This window comes from Salvelinus namaycush, unplaced genomic scaffold, assembly GCF_016432855.1.
Source record: "Salvelinus namaycush isolate Seneca unplaced genomic scaffold, SaNama_1.0 Scaffold76, whole genome shotgun sequence".
Classification (NCBI taxonomy): Eukaryota; Metazoa; Chordata; class Actinopteri; order Salmoniformes; family Salmonidae; genus Salvelinus; species Salvelinus namaycush.
Genome location: NW_024061486.1, coordinates 143,903 through 167,908, shown reverse-complemented (window position 1 = coordinate 167,908; position 24,006 = coordinate 143,903). Strand labels below are relative to the sequence as shown.

The following is a 24,006-nucleotide window of genomic DNA, read 5'->3' as shown; positions in this document are numbered from 1 at the left end:
TGTGTCCCCTAGTACTCGTAGACATACTGTTGTATATGACTATAGAGAACCTCTGCTCTGTGTGTGTACGAGCTCAACCAGTAGACATACTGTTGTTATATGACTGTAGAACCCTCTGCTCTGTGTGTGTACGAGTCAACCAGTAGACATACTGTTGTATATGACTATAGAGAACCTCTGCTCTGTGTGTGTACGAGTCAACCAGTAGACATACTGTTGTATATGACTATAGAGAACCTCTGCTCTGTGTGTGTACAGTCAACCAGTAGACATACTGTTGTATATGACTATAGAAACCTCTGCTCTGTGTGTGTACGAGTCAACCAGTAGACATACTGTTGTATATACTATAGAGACCTCGTGCTCTGTTGTGGTACGAGTCAACCAGTAGACATACTGTTGTATATGACTATAGAGAACCTCTGCTCTGTGTGTGTACGAGTCAACCAGTAGACATACTGTTTTATATGACTATAGAGAACCTCTGCTCTGTGTGTGACGAGTCAACCAGTAGACATACTGTTGTATATGACTATAGAGAACCTCTGCTCTGTGTGTGTACGAGTCAACCAGTGGACATACTGTTGTATATGACTATAGAGAACCTCTGCTCTGTGTGTGTACGAGTCAACCAGTAGACTGCTGTTGTATATCTATAGAGAACCTCTGCTCTGTGTGTGACGAGTCAACCAGTAGACATACTGTTGTATATGACTATAGAAACCTCTGCTCTTGTTGTGTACGAGTCAACCAGTAGACATACTGTTGTATATGACTATAGAGAACCTCTGCTCTGTGTGTTACGAGTCAACCAGTAGACATACTGTTGTATATGACTATAGAGAACCTCTGCTCTGTGTGTACGAGTCAACCAGTAGACATACTGTTGTATATGACTATAGAGAACCTCTGCTCTGTGTGTGTACGAGTCAACCAGTAGACATATGTTGTATATGACTATGAGAACCTCTGCTCTGTGTGTGTACGAGTCAACCAGTAGACATACTGTTGTATATGACTATAGAGAACCTCTGCTCTGTGTGTGTACAGTCAACCAGTAGACATCTGTTGTATATGACTATAGAGAACCTCTGCTCTGTGTGTGTACGAGTCAACCAGTAGACATACTGTTGTATATGACTATAGAAACCTCTGCTCTGTGTGTGTACGAGTCAACCAGTAGACATACTGTTGTATATGACTATAGAGAACCTCTGCTCTGTGTGTGTACGAGTCAACCAGTAGACATACTGTTGTATATGACTATAGAGAACCTCTGCTCTGTGTGTGTACGAGTCAACCAGTAGACTACTGTTGTATATGACTATAGAGAACCTCTGCTCTGTGTGTGTACGAGTCAACCAGTAGACATCTGTTGTATATGACTATAGAGAACCTCTGCTCTGTGTGTGTACGAGTCAACCAGTAGACTACTGTTGTATATGACTATAGAGAACCTCTGCTCTGTGTGTGTACGAGTCAACCGTAGACATACTGTTGTATATGACTATAGAGAACCTCTGCTCTGTGTGTGTACGAGTCAACCAGTAGACATACTGTTGTATATGACTATAGAGAACCTCTGCTCTGTGTGTGTACGAGTCAACCAGTAGACATCTGTTGTATATGACTTAGAAGAACCTCTGCTCTGTGTGTGTACGAGTCAACCAGTAGACATCTGTTGTATATGACTAGATGAACCTCTGCTCTGTGTGTGTACGAGTCAACCAGTAGACATGCTGTTGTATATGACTATAGAGACCTCTGCTCTGTGTGTGTACGAGTCAACCAGTAGACATGCTGTTGTATATGACTATAGAGAACCTCTGCTCTGTGTGTGTACGAGTCAACCAGTAGACATACTGTTGTATATGACTATAGAGAACCTCTGCTCTGTGTGTGTACGAGTCAACCAGTGGACATACTGTTGTATATGACTATAGAGAACCTCTGCTCTGTGTGTGTACGAGTCAACCAGTGGGACATACTGTTGTATATGACTATAGAGAACCTCTGCTCTGTGTGTGTACGAGTCACACACTAGACATACTGTTGTATATGACTATAGAGAACCTCTGCTCTGTGTGTGTACGAGTCAACCAGTAGACATACTGTTGTATATGACTATAGAGAACCTCTGCTCTGTGTGTGTACGAGTCAACCAGTAGACATACTGTTGTATATGACTATAGAGAACCTCTGCTCTGTGTGTGTACGAGTCAACCATAGACATACTGTTGTATATGACTATAGAGAACCTCTGCTCTGTGTGTGTACGAGTCAACCAGTAGACATACTGTTGTATATGACTTAGAAGAACTCTCTGCTCTGTGTGTGTACGGTCAACCAGTAGACATACTGTTGTATATGACTATAGAGAACCTCTGCTCTGTGTGTGTACGAGTCAACCAGTAGACATCTGTTGTATATGACTATAGAGAACCTCTGCTCTGTGTGTGTACGAGTCAACCATAGACATCTGTTGTATATGACTATAGAGAACCTCTGCTCTGTGTGTGTACGAGTCAACCAGTAGACATACTGTTGTATATGACTATGAGAACCTCTGCTCTGTGTGTTGTACGAGTCAACCATGAGACATACTGTTGATATGACTATAGAGAACCTCTGCTCTGTGTGTGTACGAGTCAACCAGTAGACATACTGTTGTATATGACTATGAGAACCTCTGCTCTGTGTTGTACGAGTCAACCAGTAGACATACTGTTGTATATGACTATAGAGAACCTCTGCTCTGTGTGTGTACGAGTCAACCAGTAGACATACTGTTGTATATGACTATAGAGAACCTCTGCTCTGTGGTGTACGAGTCAACCAGTAACATACTGTTGTATATGACTATAGAGAACCTCTGCTCTGTGTGTGTACAGTCAACCAGTAACATACTGTTGTATATGACTATAGAGAACCTCTGCTCTGTGTGTGTACGAGTCAACCAGTAGACATACTGTTGTATATGACTATGAGAGACCCTCTGCTCTGTGTGTGTACGAGTCAACCATAACATTGTTGTATATGACTATAGAGAACCTCTGCTCTGTGTGTGTACGAGTCAACCAGTAGACTACTGTTGTATATGACTATAGAGAACCTCTGTCTGGTGTGTACGAGTCAACCAGTAGACATCTGTTGTATATGACTATAGAGAACCTCTGCTCTGTGTGTACGAGTCACCAGTAGACATACTGTTGTATAGGACTATAGAGAACCTCTGCTCTGTGTGTGTACGAGTCAACCAGTAGACATACTGTTGTATATGACTATAGAGAACCTCTGCTCTGTGTGTGTACGAGTCAACGTCAACGGCGTACTGACATACTGTTGTTGTATATGACTATAGAGAACTCTGCTCTGTGTGTGTACGAGTCAACAGTAGACATGCTGTTGTATATGACTATAGAGAACCTCTGCTCTGTGTGTGTACGAGTCAACCAGTAGACATACTGTTGTATATGACTATAGAGAACCTCTGCTCTGTGTGTGTACGAGTCAACCAGTAGACATACTGTTGTATATGACTATAGAGAACCTCTGCTCTGTGTGTGTACGAGTCAACCAGTAGACATACTGTTGTATATGACTATAGAGAACCTCTGCTCTGTGTGTGTACGAGTCAACCAGTAGACATACTGTTGTATATGACTATAGAGAACCTCTGCTCTGTGTGTGTACGAGTCAACCAGTAGACATACTGTTGTATATGACTATAGAGAACCTCTGCTCTGTGTGTGTACGAGTCAACCAGTAGACATACTGTTGTATATGACTATAGAGAACCTCTGTCTGTGTGTGTACGAGTCAACCAGTAGACATACTGTTGTATATGACTATAGAGAACCTCTCTCTGTGTGTGTACGAGTCAACCAGTAGACATACTGTTGTATATGACTATAGAGAACCTCTGCTCTGTGTGTGTACGAGTCAACCAGTAGACATACTGTTGTATATGACTATAGAGAACCTCTGCTCTGTGTGTGTACGAGTCACCAGTAGACATACTGTTGTATATGACTATAGAGAACCTCTGCTCTGTGTGTGTACGAGTCAACCAGTAGACATACGTTGTATATGACTATAGAGAACCTCTGCTCTGTGTGTGTACGAGTCAACCAGTAGACATCCTGTTGTATATGACTATAGAGAACCTCTGCTCTGTGTGTGTACGAGTCAACCAGACATACTGTTGTATATGACTATAGAGAACCTCTGCTCTGTGTGTGTACGAGTCAACCAGTAGACATACTGTTGTATATGACTATAGAGAACCTCTGCTCTGTGTGTGTACGAGTCAACCAGTAGACATACTGTTGTATATGACTTAGAGAACCTCTGCTCTGTGTGTGTACGAGTCAACCAGTAGACATCTGTTGTATATGACTATAGAGACCTCGCTCTGTGTGTGAACGAGTCAACCAGTAGACATACTGTGTATATGACTATAGAGAACCTCTGCTCTGTGTGTGTACGAGTCAACCAGTAGACATACTGTTGTATATGACTATAGAGAACCTCTGCTCTGTGTGTGTACGAGTCAACCAGTAGACATACTGTTGTATATGACTATAGAGAACCTCTGCTCTGTGTGTGTACGGTCAACCATAGACATCTGTTGTATATGACTATAGAGAACCTCTGCTCTGTGTGTGTACGAGTCAACCAGTAGACATACTGTTGTATATGACTATAGAGAACCTCTGCTCTGTGTGTGTACGAGTCAACCAGTAGACATATTGTTGTATATGACTATAGAGAACCTCTGCTCTGTGTGTGTACGAGTCAACCAGTAGACATACTGTTGTATATGACTATAGAGAACCTCTGCTCTGTGTGTGTACGAGTCAACCAGTAGACATACTGTTGTATATGACTATAGAGAACCTCTGCTCTGTGTGTGTACGAGTCAACCAGTAGACATACTGTTGTATATGACTATAGAGAACCTCGCTCTGTGTGTGTACGAGTCAACCAGTAGACATACTGTTGTATATGACTATAGAGAACCTCTGCTCTGTGTGTACGAGTCCACAGTAGACATACTGTTGTATATGACTATAGAGAACCTCTGCTCTGTGTGTGTACGAGTCAACCAGTAGACATACTGTTGTATATGACTATAGAGAACCTCTGCTCTGTGTGTGTACGAGTCAACCAGTAGACATACTGTTGTATATGACTATAGAGAACCTCTGCTCTGTGTGTGTACGAGTCAACCAGTAGACATACTGTTGTATATGACTATAGAGAACCTCTGCTCCATTTGTGCTCTGTGTGTACGAGTCAACCAGTAGACATGCTGTTGTATATGACTATAGAGAACCTCTGCTCTGTGTGTGTACGAGTCAACCAGTAGACATACTGTTGTATATGACTATAGAGAACCTCTGCTCTGTGTGTGTACGAGTCAACCAGTAGACATACTGTTGTATATGACTATAGAGAACCTCTGCTCTGTGTGTGTACGAGTCAACCAGTAGACATGCTGTTGTATATGACTATAGCCTATTGATTTTTAGTTGGTTGGATGTTTTAATTCTGGCCCATGTGACGTTGTCAGTGTTTTCTGAATCAGTCCCAAAGCTGTAGTCGGTGCTCTTGTCCCCATCTGCTCTTCTCTGATCCAGTTTCTCTTACTTATTGATAAGGGTTGACTGTTATTTACACCGACTATTGATCCATTCCCTGGGTGTTGGTATTTAGGAAGGTAACCTGTGGTTTTGGAAGCGAACTAACTACACATGCTTTACGGCCGAGAGAGAGGGTCCCCTTCCTTTCACTCTCTTTTATAAATGGATTTAATCTACCGGAGTGGATTTAGAATGACAGAATATATTAACACCAGAATGTTTAGTGGAATAGAATTGATAAAATTCGAAACCTGTTAGAACGTTAGTCCGTTAAATGGTTCTGTAATTTACTCTCCATAACTGTGGCTGCTTGTTTGAAATTATAAGTGGCATTTCTGGAACCCAATTTATGGAATAGAATGATTTCTACTTTAGCAATATAACCACTGATGCCCGTTTCTCCATTACCTCCCCCCCCAACCATGTGTTAATTTAAACCGATGGATTTTACACTGAATCAACAGCAGGGGGACCTGGGGTAGGCTGGTACTTGGTCTGACCCATATGGCCATAAAATCTGATGGGAGATTCATGATATACGGTACATTCGGAAACTATTCAGACCCCTTCCCCTTTTTCCACATTTTCTTACGCTACTGCCTTATTCGAAAATGGATTAAATGAAATCTAAACAAAATACTCCATAATGACAAATCAAAAAAAAATTTTTTTTAATTACAGCAAATTTATTAAAACATATACCTTATTTACATAAGTATTCAGAACCTTTGCTATGAGCCTCGAAATTGAGCTCAGGTGCATCCTGTTTCCATTGATCCTTGAGGTGTTTCTACAACTTGATTAGAGTCCTGTGGTAAATTAAATTGATTGGAGATGCACACACACCTGTCTTTATAATGTCCCACAGTTGACAGTGCTTGTCAGAGCAAAAACCAAGCCATGAGGTTAAAGGAATTTTCCGTAGAGCTCCGAGACAGGATTGTGTCGGCACAAACTGAGCAATCGGGCGAGAAGGGCCTTGGTCTGCGAGGTGACAAAGAACCCAATAGTCACTCTGACAGAGCTCCAGAGTTCCTCTCTGGAGATGGGATAACCGTCCAGTGGGAAAACCATCTCTGCAGCACTCCACCAATCACGCCTTTATGGTAGAGTGGCCAGACGGAAGCCACTCTTCAGTAAGTCACATGACAGCCTGCTTGGAGTTTGCCAAAAGGCACCTAAAGGATTCTGACCATGAGAAACAAGATTCTCTGGTCTGTTGAAACCAAGATTGAACTCTTTGGCCTGAATGCCAAGCGTCACGTCTAGAGGAAACCTGGCACCATCCCTACGGTGAAGCATGGTGGTGGCAGCATCATGCTGTGGGGATGTTTTTCAGCGGCAGGGACTGGAAGACTAGTCAGGATCAATGGAAAGATGAACGGAGCAAAGTACAGAGAGATCCTTGATGAAAACCTGCTCCAGAGCGCTCAGGACCTCAGACTGGGCTGAAGGTTCACCTTCCAACAGGACAACGACCTTAAGCACACAACCAAGACAATGCAGGAGTGGCTTCGGGACAAGTCTCTGAATGTCCTTGAGTGGCCCAACCAGAGCCCGGACTTGAACCCGATCTAACATCTCTGGAGAGACCTGAAAATAGCTGTGCAGCGACGCTCCCCATCCAACCTGACAGAATTTGAGAGGATCTGCAGAGAAGAATGGGAGAAACTCCCCAAATACAGGTGTGCCAAGTTTGTAGCGTCATACACAAGAAGACTCGAGGCTGTAATCACTGTCCGATGGTGGTTCAACAGTACTAAGTAAAGGGTCTGAATACTTGTGTAAATGTGATTTCAGTTTTTTTTTTATACATTTGCAAACGTTTCTAGAAACATGTTTATGCTTTGTTGTTATGGAGTATTGTGTGTAGATTGATCAGGGGGAAAAAAGTTTAATCAATTTTAGAATAACTCCAACGTAACAAAATGTGTAAAGTCAATGGGTCTGAATGCACTAAGTATTCAGACCCGTTATTTAGGACGTACGTATGGGTATTCAGGACCGTTAGTTAGGACGTACGTATGGGTATTCAGACCCGTTAGTTAGGACGTAGGTATGGGTATTCAGACCCGTTAGTTAGGACGTACGTATGGGTATTCAGACCCGTTAGTTAGGACGTAGGTATGGGTATTCAGACCCGTTATTTAGGACGTAGGTATGGGTATTCAGACCCGTTAGTTAGGACGTACGTATGGGTATTCAGACCCGTTATTTAGGATGTACGTGTGGGTATTCAGACCCGTTAGTTAGGACGTACGTATGGGTATTCAGACCCGTTAGTTAGGACGTACGTATGGGTATTCAGACCCGTTAGTTAGGACGTAGGTATGGGTATTCAGACCCGTTATTTAGGACGTAGGTATGGGTATTCAGACCGTCTTATTTGGATGTACGTATGGGTATTCAGACCCGTTAGTTAGGACGTAAGTGTGGGTATTCAGACCCGTTAGTTAGGACGTACGTGTGGGTATTCAGACCCGTTATTTAGGACGTACGTGTGGGTATTCAGACCCGTTAGTTAGGACGTAAGTATGGGTATTCAGACCCGTTAGTTAGGACGTACGTATGGGTATTCAGACCCGTTAGTTAGGACGTACGTATGGGTATTCAGACCCGTTAGTTAGGACGTACGTATGGGTATTCAGACCCGTTAGTTAGGATAGTAGGTATCAGACCGTTAGTTAGGACTAGTGGTATTCAGACCCGTTAGTTAGGACGTACGTATGGGTATTCAGACCCGTTAGTTAGGACGTACGTATGGGTATTCAGACCCGTTAGTTAGGACGTACGTATGGGTATTCAGACCCGTTAGTTAGGACGTAGGTATGGGTATTCAGACCTGTTAGTTAGGACGTAAGTATGGGTATTCAGACCCGTTAGTTAGGACGCAAGTATGGGTATTCAGACCCGTTAGTTAGGACGTAAGTATGGGTATTCAGACCCGTTAGTTAGGACGTAAGTGTGGGTATTCAGACCCGTTAGTTAGGACGTACGTGTGGGTATTCAGACCCGTTATTTAGGACGTACGTGTGGGTATTCAGACCCGTTATTTAGGACGTTACGTGTGTGTATTCAGACACTTGCTCTCCTGCTCTCTGTCATCAGTGTGTTTTATATTCAGGGGGGTTATGGTGGAGGGAGGGAGGTTCCCCCTCTGATGGATAGAGACACATTTACTGTGCCAGACTCCAGACTAGCTAACGTACCGTACTACCACCAGAGATGTAGACCAGTCTGTCTCTCTCCTTTTGTCCACATCTCTCATATTTGTTCAACTTACAGAGGAGGCGTGTGGAGTGTTTCTGTCAAGTTTAGCCTCCTGCTCTATATATCTTGTGTAATAGAGACCGACAGGGAAACATGTCTGTATACCGTCTGCTTCCCAGAGGTTTTTCTCTTTTCTTTCAGTAGTGGTGGAAAAGTTGGCGTGTGGGGGAAGTCTAACAGTGATTGTTTGTCCTTAAAGATTATATTTTTATAAATCTATAGCTCCATTATATTTTCTACACACTTTATATCTGGGTTTAGTCTTACGTTTACCCTGAACACATTTTACTGCCCCCCCCCCAAAAATATGTAAATTATATATTTTTATAATTTATTTTTAGGAGTGGTGGCACAGATTCCTCTGCTAAATTAATATAGGGGAAAGACTGACCATGCGGTCTGTGTATGTGAGTAGGAGTCTGTTTTGTCTGTGTGTTTGTTTACTCTGTATGCTACATGCTGTGTACTGTATAATCAGAAGCTGACTGTCTGTGAGACGGAGACAGTAAAACTGGTCTATAATGCTGTGAAGTGTGTATGTAGGTGTGAGTCTGACTTTCTGTCTGTGTCTAGGTGGCCAACCTGGCCTGCTCCATCTCTAATAATGAAGAGGGAGTCAAGCTGGTTCGTATGGCTGCTTCCCAGCTGGAGACACTCTGCCCCCAGGTACCTGCCGGTCTCTCTACCCACTCACTCTCCTTCCTCTCTCTCCAGCTCTCCTCTCTCTCTCTCTCTCCAGCTCTCCTCTCTCTCCAGCTCTCCTCTCTCTCTCTCTCTCTCTCTCCAGCTCTTCTCTCTCTCCAGCTCTTCTCTCTCTCCAGCTCTCCTCTCTCTCAGCTCTCCTCTCTCTCCAGCCCACTCACTCTCCTCTCTCTGTCTTTCTCCTCTGTCTTTCTCCTCTCTCTCTCCAGATCTCCCTCTCTCTCTCCAGATCTCCCTCTCTCTCTCCAGATCTCTCTCTCTCCAGATCTCCCTCTCTCTCTCCAGATCTCCCTCTCTCTCTCCAGATCTCCCTCTCTCTCTCCAGATCTCCCTCTCTCTCTCCAGATCTCCCTCTCTCTCTCCAGATCTCCCTCTCTCTCTCCAGATCTCTCTCTCTCTCTCCAGATCTCTCTCTCTCTCTCCAGATCTCTCTCTCTCTCTCCAGATCTCTCTCTCTCTCTCCAGATCTCTCTCTCTCTCTCCAGATCTCTCTCTCTCTCTCCAGATCTCTCCTCTCTCGCTCTCGCTCTCTCTCTCTCGCTCTTCTCTCTCTCGCTCTCCTCTCTCTCGCTCTCCTCTCTCTCTCTCTCCTCTCTCTCTCTCGCTCTCCTTCGCTCCTCTCTCTCTCTCTGCTCTCCTCTCTCTCTCTCGCCTCTCCTCTCCTCTCCTCTCTCTTCCTCTCTCTCTCTCGCTCTCCTCTCTCTCGCTCTCCTCTCTCTCTCTCTCTCGCTCTCCTCTCTCTCTCTCTCGCTCTCTCTCTCTCTCAATTCAATTCAATTCAAGGGGCTTTATTGGCATGGGAAACATGTGTTAACATTGCCAAAGCAAGTGAGGTAGATATTATACAAAAGTGAAATAAACAATACAAATTAACAGTAAACATTACACATACAGAAGTTTCAAAACAATAAAGACATTACAAATGTTATAATTTATATACAGTGTTGTAACAATGTACAAATGGTTAAAGCACACAAGTTAAAATAAATAAGCATAAATATGGGTTGTATTTACAATGGTGTTTGTTCTTCACTGGTTGCCCTTTTCTTTGGCAACAGGTCACAAATCTTGTTGCTGTGATGGCACACTGTGGAATTTCTCCCAGTAGATATGGGAGTTTATCAAAATTGGATTTGTTTTCAAATTCTTTGTGGATCTGTGTAATCTGAGGGAAATATGTCTCTCTAATATGGTCATACATTGGGCAGGAGGTTTCTCTCTCTCAGCTCTCCTCTCTCTCTCAGCTCTCCTCTCTCTCTCAGCTCTCCTCTCTCTCTCAGCTCTCCTCTCTCTCTCAGCTCTCCTCTCTCTCTCAGCTCTCCTCTCTCTCTCCGCTCTCCTCTCTCTCCTCTCCGCTCTCTCTCTCTTCCGCTCTCCTCTCTCTCCGTCTGCCCTCTCTCTCTCTCGCTCTCTCTCACTCTCTCCCTCTCTTCTCTCTCCTGCGTCCCGCTCTCTCCGCTTCCTCTCTCCTCTCCTCAGTCTATCTCTCGTCCTCTCTCCTCTCTCGTCTCCGTCTCTCTCCCTCCGTCTCTCTGACTCTCTCATCCCCTCGTCCTCTCCCAAGCTCGTCCTTCCTCTCGCTCTCACTCCGCTCTCCGTCTCGATCTGCTGTCCTCGGCTCTCGATCTCTCCCCGCGTCGTCCCTCGCGTCTTCGTCCTCTCGATTCCGCTCATCCTCTCTCTCAATTTCCCGCTCTCCCTCCTCTCTCTCCGCATCTCCTCGTCTCTCACTCCGCCTTCCTCTCGTTCTCTCCGCTCTTCGGTCTTCTCATCTCCGCTCGTCTCTCTTCTCGCCTGCTGGCTCTCTTCGCCTCTTCGGTCCTCTGCTCTTCGCTCTCCTCTGCATCTTCGGCTCTCAGTGCCTCTCTCTCCCTTCGCATCTCTCCTCTCCTTCTCGCCTCGTCGCATCTCAAGTCCTGCTCTCTTCTCTCTCTCTCCAGCCTTCTTTTCTCTCGGATACGGGATCACTCCTCTCTACGCTCTCTCCGACTCCTGCTCTCCTTCGACTCTCTCCTCTCTCGGCGCGTCTCTCCTATCGCTCACGTCGTGGTCCTCGCCTTCATATGGGTCCGCTCTCCTGGATGAACCGACCTTCCTCTCTCTCTTGCTCTCTACACAAGAATTGCCTCTCCTCTCGCTCTCTCGTCGCTCTCAATTGCTCCGCTCTCTCTGATCCTCTCTCCTCACTCTCAGGGTAGGCTGCCTCTTCTTCTCGCTCGTCTCCACTCGTCTCATCTGCTCGTCGCTCTCTACCTCACACCTCTCGCTTCGTAAATCGCTCTCATCACTTCTCTCCTGTCAAGGTCGCTCTCTCCGTCTCTCATCGCATCTTCTAATCCTCTTCTCTCCTCTCTCTGCTCTCTTCCTCTCTTTACATCTGACAATCTAACCAGTCTGGCTCCCATCTTATCCCATCTTCGTTTTTCCTCGCATCTCTTTTCCTCTTCGTCCTCCGCTCTCGCATCCATCTCTCTCAGCCGTCGGTCCATCTCTCTCTACGCTCTCTCCTCTCTCGCTCTCGCTTCCTGCTCTCGCTCCTCAATCCTCTCGTCGCTCCTCTGCTACTTCAACCTGCCTCTACTCTCTCTCCTCATCCGCCTCTCTCCGCTCTTCATCGCATACTGCTCTCGCTCTGTGCGGCTCTCAATCACCTCTCGCTCTCTCTTCTGCTCTCCGGAATCCTCTATCTGCTCTCTTGTCCTCCTCTCAACTCACTCTCGCTCTCGTCTCCTCTACTCTCCTCTCACAATCCTCTCTCTCGCTCTCGTCACTCTCTCTACAATCTTTGCTCGCTCCCTATCCTCTGCTCCCTCTCTCGCTCTCTTCTCTCTCTCGCTGCTCGCTCTCATCCTCTTCTCTCGCTCTCTCTACGCTCTTCAATCCTAGCTCTCAACCTCTCATCTTGTATTCCTCGCTCTCGTCCCTTTCTCTCATCGGACGCCATCTCTGATTCGAGTCTCTCCGAACTCGTTCCTCTCTCTCCAAGTCTCTTCTCGTCAGTCGCTCTCAGCCTCGCTCTCTCTTCTGCGCTTCTTCTTAAGAGAGACTCAGATCCCGCTCTCTCTCTCTCTGCTTCTCTCCTCTCTCTTGGACTCTCGCCTCTCTCCTCTCTTCCTTCTCTTCATCTCTCATCTCTGCGCTCTCACCTCCGCTCTCATCCCATCTCTCCAGCAAGTCAGCCTCTCTCCCTGCTTCTCGCTCTCATCCCTCTTCTCCCTCATCTCCAGCCTCTCTTCGCCTCTCGTTTCCCTCTCATCAGGCTCTCCCGATCTCTAATCGTTAAGTCCCTTCTCGGAGTCCCTCTCGATATGCCGCGCGATCCCCTTCTCCCTCTCTCCCGTCTCTCTCCCTCTCTCCTCTCAAAATTCCAATCCACTGATCTATCGCTCTCTCTCGCCTCTCTCCCCTGCCTCTCTCCCCTTCTCTCCTCATCCCATCTCATCCCTCTCTCACCTCTCTCCTCTCTTTAGCCTCCCTCTCTTTCTCTCTCATCAGCTCTCAGTCACCGAAATGAGTTCGCTCTCTCCTCTCTCAGCTTTCTCGGCCTCTCGGTCTCTGCTCTCTGCTTCTCTCTCCCTCATTCGCTCTTCTCTGCTCTCTCTGCTTCTCTCCGCTCGCTCTACACACTCCTCCGTCGCTCCTCTCTCGCTCGTCTCTGCTTCTCTCGCTTCTCTCGGCGTCTCCATTCAAATTCCTCTCTCAGCTCATCGTCCTCTCTCGGCTCTCTCCTTCTCGATCGCTCCCTTCGTCGAGCTCATTAGTGCTTCTCTCCTCTCTCCTCTCTTCGCTGCTCCATCGGCTGCCTCCAGCATATCCACTCCTCTCTCTCCTACTCTCTCTCTCCTCGAATTTGTGGCGTCGCTCTCTCTCATCTTGCTCGCCCTCTGTATCGCTCTCTCGCTCTCTCCCTCTATCGCTCTCATTCCTCTCTCTCGCTAAACATCTCCTACTTCCGCTCGTCTCATCCTCTCTCTATCGTTCTCCGCGTCATCTCTCGTCGCGCTCCGCATGCCTCTCTCTGCTCTCTTTCGTTTCTCAATCATCTCTCATCTGTCATCGCTCTCAGTCGCTCTCTCTGCTCTCATCCTCTCGATCGTTCTCGGTCATCTCTCGTATCGGATCTGTTCGATCCTCTCATCCTCTCGCTCCTCCTCCCTCATCTCAGTCTCTCGCAAGATTCTTCCTCTCATCGCTCTCAGTCACTCTGCTCTCACTCAGAATCATCCTCGTCCTCTCTCTGCTCGCTCTGCTCTCTCCTCTCGGCTCTCTTCCTCGTCACGCTCTCGGATCTCGATCCTCTCGCTCTTCTTCTCCATCAGTCGCTGCTCATCCTGCTCTCCTCGCTCTCGCCTTCTCATTCGCTCTCTGTTAAGAACCATCACTATCGCTCTCTCGGCTCTCGTCCTGCTCTTCGCTCTCTCCTCTCTCGCTGCTCATTCTCTCTCGGATCGGCTCTCATCCGTAATCGTCTCTCTCGCTCTCAAAATGCTCGTCATAGCTCCTCGCTCTCGTGTCGTCTTCGGCTCATCGTCGCTCTCATTTAATCGCTCGGTCATCTCTGCCGGGGAGCTCCTGCTCGAATCTCATGTCCTCGTCTCTCTCCTCGTCGCTCTCCCTGCCTCTCATGCTCTCCTCTCATCGCTCTCTCCTTCATCATAAAGTCGCTCTCTTTCCCTCCCGGAAATCGCTCTCTCCGTCTCTCTCTCTCTCGGCTCTCAAGCTTATGGTCCTCTCCTCTGCTCTCTCCTCTCTTTTCTCTCATCTCTCATGCTCTGCCTCTCCTCTCCTCACCCCTCTCCTGCCCTCTCCTCCCCCCTCTCCCTGCTCTCTCCTCACCCCTCTCCTGCTCTCTCCTCCCCTCTCCTGCTCTCTCCTCATCACCTCTCCTGCTCTCTCCTCATCACCTCTCCTGCTCTCTCCTCATCACCTCTCCTGCTCTCTCCTCACCCCTCTCCTGCTTCTCTCATCCTCTCCTGCTCTCTCTCATCACTCTCCTGCTCTCTCCTCACCGCTCTCCGCTCTATCCTCATCACCTCTCTGCCCTCTCCTCAACCCCTCTCCTGCCCTCTCCTCAACCCTCTCCTGCTCTCTCCTCACCACTCCTGCTCTCTCCTCACCCCTCTCCTACTCTCTCCTCACCCCTCTCCTGCTCTCTCACCCCTCTCCTGCTCTCTCCTCACCCCTCTCCTGCCCTCTCCCTCACCCTCTTCTGCTCTCTCTCACCCCTCTCCTGCTCTCTCTCACCCTCTCCTGCTTCTCTCATCACCTCTCCTGCCCTCTCCTCACCCCTCTCCTGCCCTCTCCTCACCCCTCTCCTGCTCTCTCCTCACCCCTCTCCTGCTCATCCTCACTCCCTCTATGCTCTCCTCTCACCCCTCTCCTGCTCTCTCATCCCTCTCCTGCTCTATCCTCACCCCCTCCTCCTGCTCTCTCCTCACCCCTCTCCTGCTCTCTCCTCACCCCTCTCCTGCTCTCTCCTCACCCCTCTCCTGCTCTCTCCTCACCCCTCTCCTGCTCTCTCCTCACCCTCTCCTGCTCTCTCCTCATCACTCTCCTGCTCTCTCCTCACCCTCTCCTGCTCTCTCCTCACCCCTCTCCTTGCTCTCTCCTCACCCCTCTCCTGCCCTCTCCTCACCCCTCTCCTGCCCTCTCTCACCCTCTCCTGCCCTCTCCTCCCCTCTCCTGCCCTCTCCTCACCTCCTCTGCCCTCTCCTCACCCCTCTCCTGCCCTCTCCTCACCCCTCTCCTGCCCTCTCCTCACCCCTCTCCTGCCCTCTCCTCACCCCTCTCCTGCCTCTCCTCACCCCTCTCCTGCCCTCTCCTCCCCCTCTCCTGCCCTCTCCTCCCCCCTCTCCTGCCCTCTACTTATTCCTCTCCTGCCCTCTCCTCCCCCCCTCTCCTGCTCTCTCCTCCCCCCTCTCCTGCTCTCTCCTCCCCCCTCTCCTGCTCTCTCCTCATCACCTCTCCTGCTCTCTCCTCATCACCTCTCCTGCTCTCTCCTCATCACCTCTCCTGCTCTCTCCTCATCACCTCTCCTGCTCTCTCCTCACCGCTCTCCTGCTCTCTCCTCATCACCTCTCCTGCCCTCTCCTCAACCCCTCTCCTGCCCTCTCCTCAACCCCTCTCCTGCTCTCTCCTCACCCCTCTCCTGCTCTCTCCTCACCCCTCTCCTGCTCTCTCCTCACCCCTCTCCTGCTCTCTCCTCACCCCTCTCCTGCTCTCTCCTCACCCCTCTCCTGCCCTCTCCTCACCCCTCTCCTGCCCTCTCCTCACCCCTCTCCTGCCCTCTCCTCACCCCTCTCCTGCCCTCTCCTCACCCCTCTCCTGCCCTCTCCTCACCCCTCTCCTGCCCTCTCCTCCCCCCTCTCCTGCCCTCTCCTCCCCCCTCTCCTGCCCTCTACTTATTCCTCTCCTGCCCTCTCCTCCCCCCTCTCCTGCTCTCTCCTCCCCCCTCTCCTGCTCTCTCCTCCCCCCTCTCCTGCTCTCTCCTCACCCCTCTCCTGCTCTCTCCTCACCCCTCTCCTGCTCTCTCCTCACCCCTCCTGCTCTCTCCTCACCCCTCTCCTACTCTCTCCTCACCCCTCTCCTGCTCTCTCCTCACCCCTCTCCTGCTCTCTCCTCACCCCTCTCCTGCTCTCTCCTCACCCCTCTCCTGCCCTCTCCTCACCCCTCTTCTGCTCTCTCCTCACCCCTCTCCTGCTCTCTCCTCACCCCTCTCCTGCTCTCTCCTCATCACCTCTCCTGCCCTCTCCTCACCCCTCTCCTGCCCTCTCCTCACCCCTCTCCTGCTCTCTCCTCACCCCTCTCCTGCTCTCTCCTCACCCCTCTCCTGCTCTCTCCTCACCCCTCTCCTGCTCTCTCCTCACCCCTCTCCTGCTCTCTCCTCACCCCTCTCCTGCTCTCTCCTCACCCCTCTCCTGCTCTCTCCTCACCCCTCTCCTGCTCTCTCCTCACCCCTCTCCTGCTCTCTCCTCACCCCTCTCCTGCTCTCTCCTCACCCCTCTCCTGCTCTCTCCTCACCCCTCTCCTGCTCTCTCCTCACCCCTCTCCTGCTCTCTCCTCATCACCTCTCCTGCTCTCTCCTCACCCCTCTCCTGCTCTCTCCTCACCCCTCTCCTGCTCTCTCCTCACCCCTCTCCTGCCCTCTCCTCACCCCTCTCCTGCCCTCTCCTCACCCCTCTCCTGCCCTCTCCTCACCCCTCTCCTGCCCTCTCCTCACCCCTCTCCTGCCCTCTCCTCCCCCCTCTCCTGCCCTCTCCTCCCCCCTCTCCTGCCCTCTACTTATTCCTCTCCTGCCCTCTCCTCCCCCCTCTCCTGCTCTCTCCTCCCCCCTCTCCTACTCTCTCCTCCCCCCTCTCCTACTCTCTCCTCCCCTCTCCTACTCTCTCCTCCCCTCTCCTACTCTCTCCTCCCCTCTCCTACTCTCTCCTCATCACCTCTCCTGCCCTCTCCTCACCCCTCTCCTGCCCTCTCCTCACCCCTCTCCTGCTCTCTCCTCACCCCTCTCCTGCTCTCTCCTCACCCCTCTCCTGCTCTCTCCTCACCCCTCTCCTGCTCTCTCCTCACCCCTCTCCTGCTCTCTCCTCACCCTCTCCTGCTCTCTCCTCACTCCTCTCCTGCTCTCTCCTCACCCCTCTCCTGCTCTCTCCTCACCCCTCTCCTGCTCTCTCCTCACCCCTCTCCTGCTCTCTCCTCATCACCTCTCCTGCTCTCTCCTCATCACCTCTCCTGCTCTCTCCTCATCACCTCTCCTGCTCTCTCCTCATCACCTCTCCTGCTCTCTCCTCATCACCTCTCCTGCTCTCTCCTCATCACCTCTCCTGCTCTCTCCTCATCCCCTCTCCTGCTCTCTCCTCATCCCCTCTCCTGCTCTCTCCTCACCCCTCTCCTGCCCTCTCCTCACCCCTCTCCTCACCCCTCTCCTCACACCTCTCCTGCTCTCTCCTCACCCCTCTCCTGCTCTCTCCTCACCCCTCTCCTGCTCTCTCCTCACCCCTCTCCTGCTCTCTCCTCATCACCTCTCCTGCTCTCTCCTCACCCCTCTCCTGCTCTCTCCTCACCCCTCTCCTGCTCTCTCCTCATCACCTCTCCTGCTCTCTCCTCATCACCTCTCCTGCTCTCTCCTCATCACCTCTCCTGCTCTCTCCTCATCACCTCTCCTGCTCTCTCCTCATCACCTCTCCTGCTCTCTCCTCATCACCTTTCCTGCTCTCTCCTCATCACCTTTCCTGCTCTCTCCTCATCACCTCTCCTGCTCTCTCCTCATCACCTCTCCTGCTCTCTCCTCATCACCTCTCCTGCTCTCTCCTCATCACCTCTCCTGCTCTCTCCTCATCCCCTCTCCTGCTCTCTCCTCACCCCTCTCCTGCTCTCTCCTCATCACCTCTCCTGCTCTCTCCTCATCACCTCTCCTGCTCTCCTCCCCTGATCCCTCTCCTCCCAAACGTTCCCCTCCATAAAAGCTTTATGTAATCACTACAGCTAGCTTGGCCTTCATTAACTATTGAAAGGCCTGTCTGGTTTGTTTCTCAGGATTTAAACCACCGTTAGGACGGCAGAGTTTAGCTAGTTATGCTCTATAGAAAGGACCTCATTGATATTCATTGCAAAAGTGGAGGCCTCTTGTGTGTGTGACTCTGAGTATTGGTTTATGTAATAGCACCCTTTGATGGTCTGTATCAAATGGATGATTAGAGGGGGACTGAGGCACCACAGCTGAGTAAGCTCCCTGCGCACTAGGGTTGAGGAAGCTCCCTGCACACTAGGGTTGAGTAAGCTCCCTGCACACTAGGGTTGAGTAAGCTCCCTGCACACTAGGGTTGAGGAAGCTCCCTGCACACTAGGGTTGAGGAAGCTCCCTGCACACTAGGGTTGAGGAAGCTCCCTGCACACTAGGGTTGAGTAAGCTCCCTGCGCACTAGGGTTGATTCCCAAGTCCTATATAGTGCAGTACTTTTAAAAAAAAACATATTTTTTAAAGAGAGTGGACTCCATATTCTATTGGCTGGGTAGCCTAGTGGTTAGAGTGTAGAGGTGGCAGGTAGCCTAGTGGTTAGAGTGTAGGGGCGGCAGGTAGCCTAGTGGTTAGAGTGTAGAGGTGGCAGGTAGCCTAGTGGTTAGAGTGTAGGGACGGCAGGTAGCCTAGTGGTTAGAGTGTAGGGGCGGCAGGTAGCCTAGTGGTTAGAGCGTAGGGGCGGCAGGTAGCCTAGTGGTTAGAGCGTAGGGGCGGCAGGTAGCCTAGTGGTTAGAGCGTAGGGGCGGCAGGTAGCCTAGTGGTTAGAGCGTAGGGGCGGCAGGTAGCCTAGTGGTTAGAGCGTAGGGGCGGCAGGTAGCCTAGTGGTTAGAGCGTAGGGGCGGCAGGTAGCCTAGTGGTTAGAGCGTAGGGGCGGCAGGTAGCCTAGTGGTTAGAGCGTAGGGGCGGCAGGTAGCCTAGTGGTTAGAGCGTAGGGGTGGCAGGTAGCCTAGTGGTTAGAGCGTAGGGGCGGCAGGTAGCCTAGTGGTTAGAGCGTAGGGGCGGCAGGTAGCCTAGTGGTTAGAGCGTAGGGGCGGCAGGTAGCCTAGTGGTTAGAGCGTAGGGGCGGCAGGTAGCCTAGTGGTTAGAGCGTAGGGGCGGCAGGTAGCCTAGTGGTTAGAGCGTAGGGGCGGCAGGTAGCCTAGTGGTTAGAGCGTAGGGGCGGCAGGTAGCCTAGTGGTTAGAGCGTAGGGGCGGCAGGTAGCCTAGTGGTTAGAGCGTAGGGGCGGCAGGTAGCCTAGTGGTTAGAGCGTAGGGACGGCAGGTAGACCTAGTGGTTAGAGCGTAGGGACGGCAGGTAGACCTAGTGGTTCGAGTGTAGGGACGGCAGGTAGACCTAGTGGTTAGAGTGTAGGGACGGCAGGTAGACCTAGTGGTTAGAGTGTAGGGACGGCAGGTAGACCTAGTGGTTAGAGTGTAGGGACGGCAGGTAGACCTAGTGGTTAGAGTGTAGGGACGGCAGGTAGACCTAGTGGTTAGAGTGTAGGGACGGCAGGTAGACCTAGTGGTTAGAGTGTAGGGACGGCAGGTAGACCTAGTGGTTAGAGTGTAGGGACGGCAGGTAGACCTAGTGGTTAGAGTGTAGGGACGGCAGGTAGCCTAGTGGTTAGAGCGTTGGGCCAGTAACCGAAAGGTTGCTAGATCAAATCCCCGAGGCGACGAGGTAAGAATCTGCCCCTGAACACGGCAGTTAACCCACTGTTCCCCGGTAGGTCATTGTAAATAAGAATTTGTTCTTAAACTGACTTGCCTAGTTAAAGGATAAATAAAAAACAAATTCTGGATTAGGTAATGTGCTGCTGCTCACCCAGACTGAGCTGGAGATGACAGGTACTCAGCTTCCTACTTTTGGTCTTTATGATCACTATGGAGCTATGGGCTGGGTAGCATCTTAGCTATGGGCTGGGTAGCCTCTTAGCCGTGGGCTGGGTAGCCTCTTAGCCGTGGGCTGGGTAGCCTCTTAGCCGTGGGCTGGGTAGCATCTTAGCCGTGGGCTGGGTAGCATCTTAGCCGTGGGCTGGGTAGCATCTTAGCCGTGGGCTGGGTAGCATCTTAGCCGTGGGCTGGGTAGCATCTTAGCCGTGGGCGACCAGTATCGTTTTGTGATACATTGAGACCTGTCATTCTGCTGTTTTGCATTCTACATTTGCTTGACATCCCTTCTTTCTCCCACCTCCTCCTCTAGTCATGCCCAGGTTCACAGAGCAGGTGGAGGCAGCGGTAGAGGCTCTGAGCGCCAACCCCACCCTCCCTGTTGACGAGAACGAGTTCATCGACGCCTCTCGTCTGGTCTACGATGGAGTCCGCGACATCCGCAAGGCCGTGCTGATGATCAGGGTGAGTGTACACACTAGACACTACGTAGTGCACTATTTAATGAGTCCTAACTCTCCTTTACTGCACTGTTGTCATAATCAAATGAGTCTACACACTAATGACACCGTGCACTATTTGTTTCTCCTTCACTTAAATGGCTTATGGTAGAGAATTGGAACATTCAATTCTCTGGCAACAGCTCTGGTGGACGTTGCTGCAGTCAGCATGCCAATTGTACGCTCCCTCAAAACCTTGAGACGTCTGTGTCGTTATGTTGTGTGACAAAACTGCACATTCTAAGTGGCCTTTTATTGTCCTCCGTACGATGTGCACCAGTGTAATGATGGTTTGCCTGTCCATGCGAGCGAGGCCAAGTAGCCGATGCTCTGTGCTCTTCTTTATTAGTACATTATTTGATGAAACACAACGATTTGGCCTTACTGCTATTAACCTGTAGAAATGCATTGAATAACAGATTCATACATGGGAAGAACACATGGTCCCAAAAAACTATCTAAAGGAAGCTTGTTCTGTCTGTCTTATATCTGAGAGATATAAGAAAGATCAGGAAACTATTTATATTTTTTTTCACATTTAAACCCTTTTTTAGGCACTAAATTACTTCCAAATACAGTAAACTAATGAGAAGCCTGGCTTCTTAGGAGTCTAACTCTGGTTCAATCTTATTATTTTGGGAAATTAATTTAATTTGGGACCTAATATCTGTATCTAGACAGTCAGGGATAACTGTAAATTCCACAAACAATGCATTTAGCAATATTGATGCCATTATGTTTGAACAAAAGAACACAGCATTAGCCGTGGCGAAATACATAGAGTTATAGGAAATAGTCTTTAACAATTCAACCCTGCAACTCTGATCTGGACTGTTGGTTTAGATCGGCCTTAACAACACACTGTTACAGCAGATATATACACTGCTCAAAAAAATAAAGGGAACACTTAAACAACACAATATAACTCCAAGTCAATCACACTTCTGTGAAATCAAACTGTCCAATTAGGAAGCAACACTGATTGACAATAAATTTCACATGCTGTTGTGCAAATGGAATAGACAAAAGGTGGAAATTATAGGCAATTAGCAAGACACCCCCAAAAAAGGAGTGATTCTGCAGGTGGTGACCACAGACAACTTCTCAGTTCCTATGCTTCCTGGCTGATGTTTTGGTCACTTTTGAATGCTGGCGGTGCTCTCACTCTAGTGGTAGCATGAGACGGAGTCTACAACCCACACAAGTGGCTCAGGTAGTGCAGTTCATCCAGGATGGCACATCAATGCGAGCTGTGGCAAGAAGGTTTGCTGTGTCTGTCAGCGTAGTGTCCAGAGCATGGAGGCGCTACCAGGAGACAGGCCAGTACATCAGGAGACGTGGAGGAGGCCGTAGGAGGGCAACAACCCAGCAGCAGGACCGCTACCTCCGCCTTTGTGCAAGGGGGAGCACTGCCAGAGCCCTGCAAAATGACCTCCAGCAGGCCACAAATGTGCATGTGTCTGCTCAAACGGTCAGAAACAGACTCCATGAGGGTGGTATGAGGGCCCGACGTCCACAGGTGGGGGTTGTGCTTACAGCCCAACACCGTGCAGGACGTTTGGCATTTGCCAGAGAACACCAAGATTGGCAAATGCGCCACTGGCACCCTGTGTTCTTCACAGATGAAAGCAGGTTCACACTGAGCACATGTGACAGACGTGACAGAGTCTGGAGACGCCGTGGAGAACGTTCTGCTGCCTGCAACATCCTCCAGCATGACCGGTTTGGCGGTGGGTCAGTCATGGTGTGGGGTGGCATTTCTTTGTGGGGCCGCACAGCCCTCCATGTGCTCGCCAGAGGTAGCCTGACTGCCATTAGGTACCGAGATGAGATCCTCAGACCCCTTGTGAGACCATATGCTGACACATGCACATTTGTGGCCTGCTGGAGGTCATTTTGCAGGGCTCTGGCAGTGCACCTCCTTGCACAAAGGCGGAGGTAGCGGTCCTGCTGCTGGGTTGTTGCCCTCCTACGGCCTCCTCCACGTCTCCTGGTGTACTGGCCTGTCTCCTGGTAGCGCCTCCATGCTCTGGACACTACGCTGACAGACACAGCAAACCTTCTTGCCACAGCTCGCATTGATGTGCCATCCTGGATGAACTGCACTACCTGAGCCACTTGTGTGGGTTGTAGACTCCGTCTCATGCTACCACTAGAGTGAGAGCACCGCCAGCATTCAAAAGTGACCAAAACATCAGCCAGGAAGCATAGGAACTGAGAAGTTGTCTGTGGTCACCACCTGCAGAATCACTCCTTTTTTGGGGGTGTCTTGCTAATTGCCTATAATTTCCACCTTTTGTCTATTCCATTTGCACAACAGCATGTGAAATTTATTGTCAATCAGTGTTGCTTCCTAAGTGGACAGTTTGATTTCACAGAAGTGTGATTGACTTGGAGTTACATTGTGTTGTTTAAGTGTTCCCTTTATTTTTTTGAGCTGTGTATATATACACAGGACACCGGTTCAATCCGTGTCACACACACAGACCCCACGGAACATGAAGGACTGTCAGACAAACTGAACACCGTTTATCACTCTCTGAAACAGCGGTTCCAGCGGGCGTTACACCAGCCCACCTGCCCTCCCTCCCTCCCTCCCTCCCTCCCTCCCTCCCTCCCTCCCTCCCTCCCTCCCTCCCTCCCTCCCTCCCTCCCTCCCTCCCTCCCTCCCTCCCTCCCTCCCTCCCTCCCTCCCTCCCTCCCTCCCTCTCTCCCTCTCTCCCTCTCTCCCTCTCTCCCTCTCTCCCTCTCTCCCTCTCTCCCTCCCTCCGTCCCAGGCAGTGGGTTTACACCTCCATGTGAACAGACAGTAGTTTGGGTCTGAGGCTCTTTAAGATGATCAGTGTTTAATCTCTGGTCGTGGAGCTACTCCTAGGCAGATCCAGCCTGTGTCTGATGTTCCCTCCCTGGGGTGTCTGACAGGACGACAGGCCCCCTCTTGACCACCTTCTGGGTCCAAGACATCTCTGGACTGGTAGACAGGGAGGAAGGGGAACATTCCAGTGACTGACGGGCTCAGAGGGAGGCGTTACAGTAGGCAGAAGGAGAGAGAGGAGCAGTCAGGGTTACCTGGACATTTACAGTAGGCAGAAGGAGAGAGAGGATCAGTCAGGGTTACCTGGACATTTACAGTAGGCAGAAGGAGAGAGAAGAGCAGTCAGGGTTACCTGGACATTTACAGTAGGCAGAAGGAGAGAGAAGAGCAGTCAGGGTTACCTGGACATTTACAGTAGGCAGAAGGAGAGAGAGGAGCAGTCAGGGTTACCTGGACATTTACAGTAGGCAGAAGGAGAGGAGCAGTCAGGGTTACCTGGACATTTACAGTAGGCAGAAGAGAGAATAGCAGTCAGGGTTACCTGGACATTTACAGTAGGCAGAAGAGAGAATAGCAGTCAGGGTTACCTGGACATTTACAGTAGGCAGAAGGAGAGAGAGGAGCAGTCAGGGTTACCTGGACATTTACAGTAGGCAGAAGGAGAGAGAAGAGCAGTCAGGGTTACCTGGA

The 24,006-nt window shown here is 50.0% G+C and overlaps 1 pseudogene; it reads left to right on the top strand.

Moving 5' to 3' along the window:
• The window catches only part of LOC120042726, a 278,307-nt pseudogene that overhangs the window by 158,509 nt on the left and 95,792 nt on the right, over nt 1-24,006 (top strand).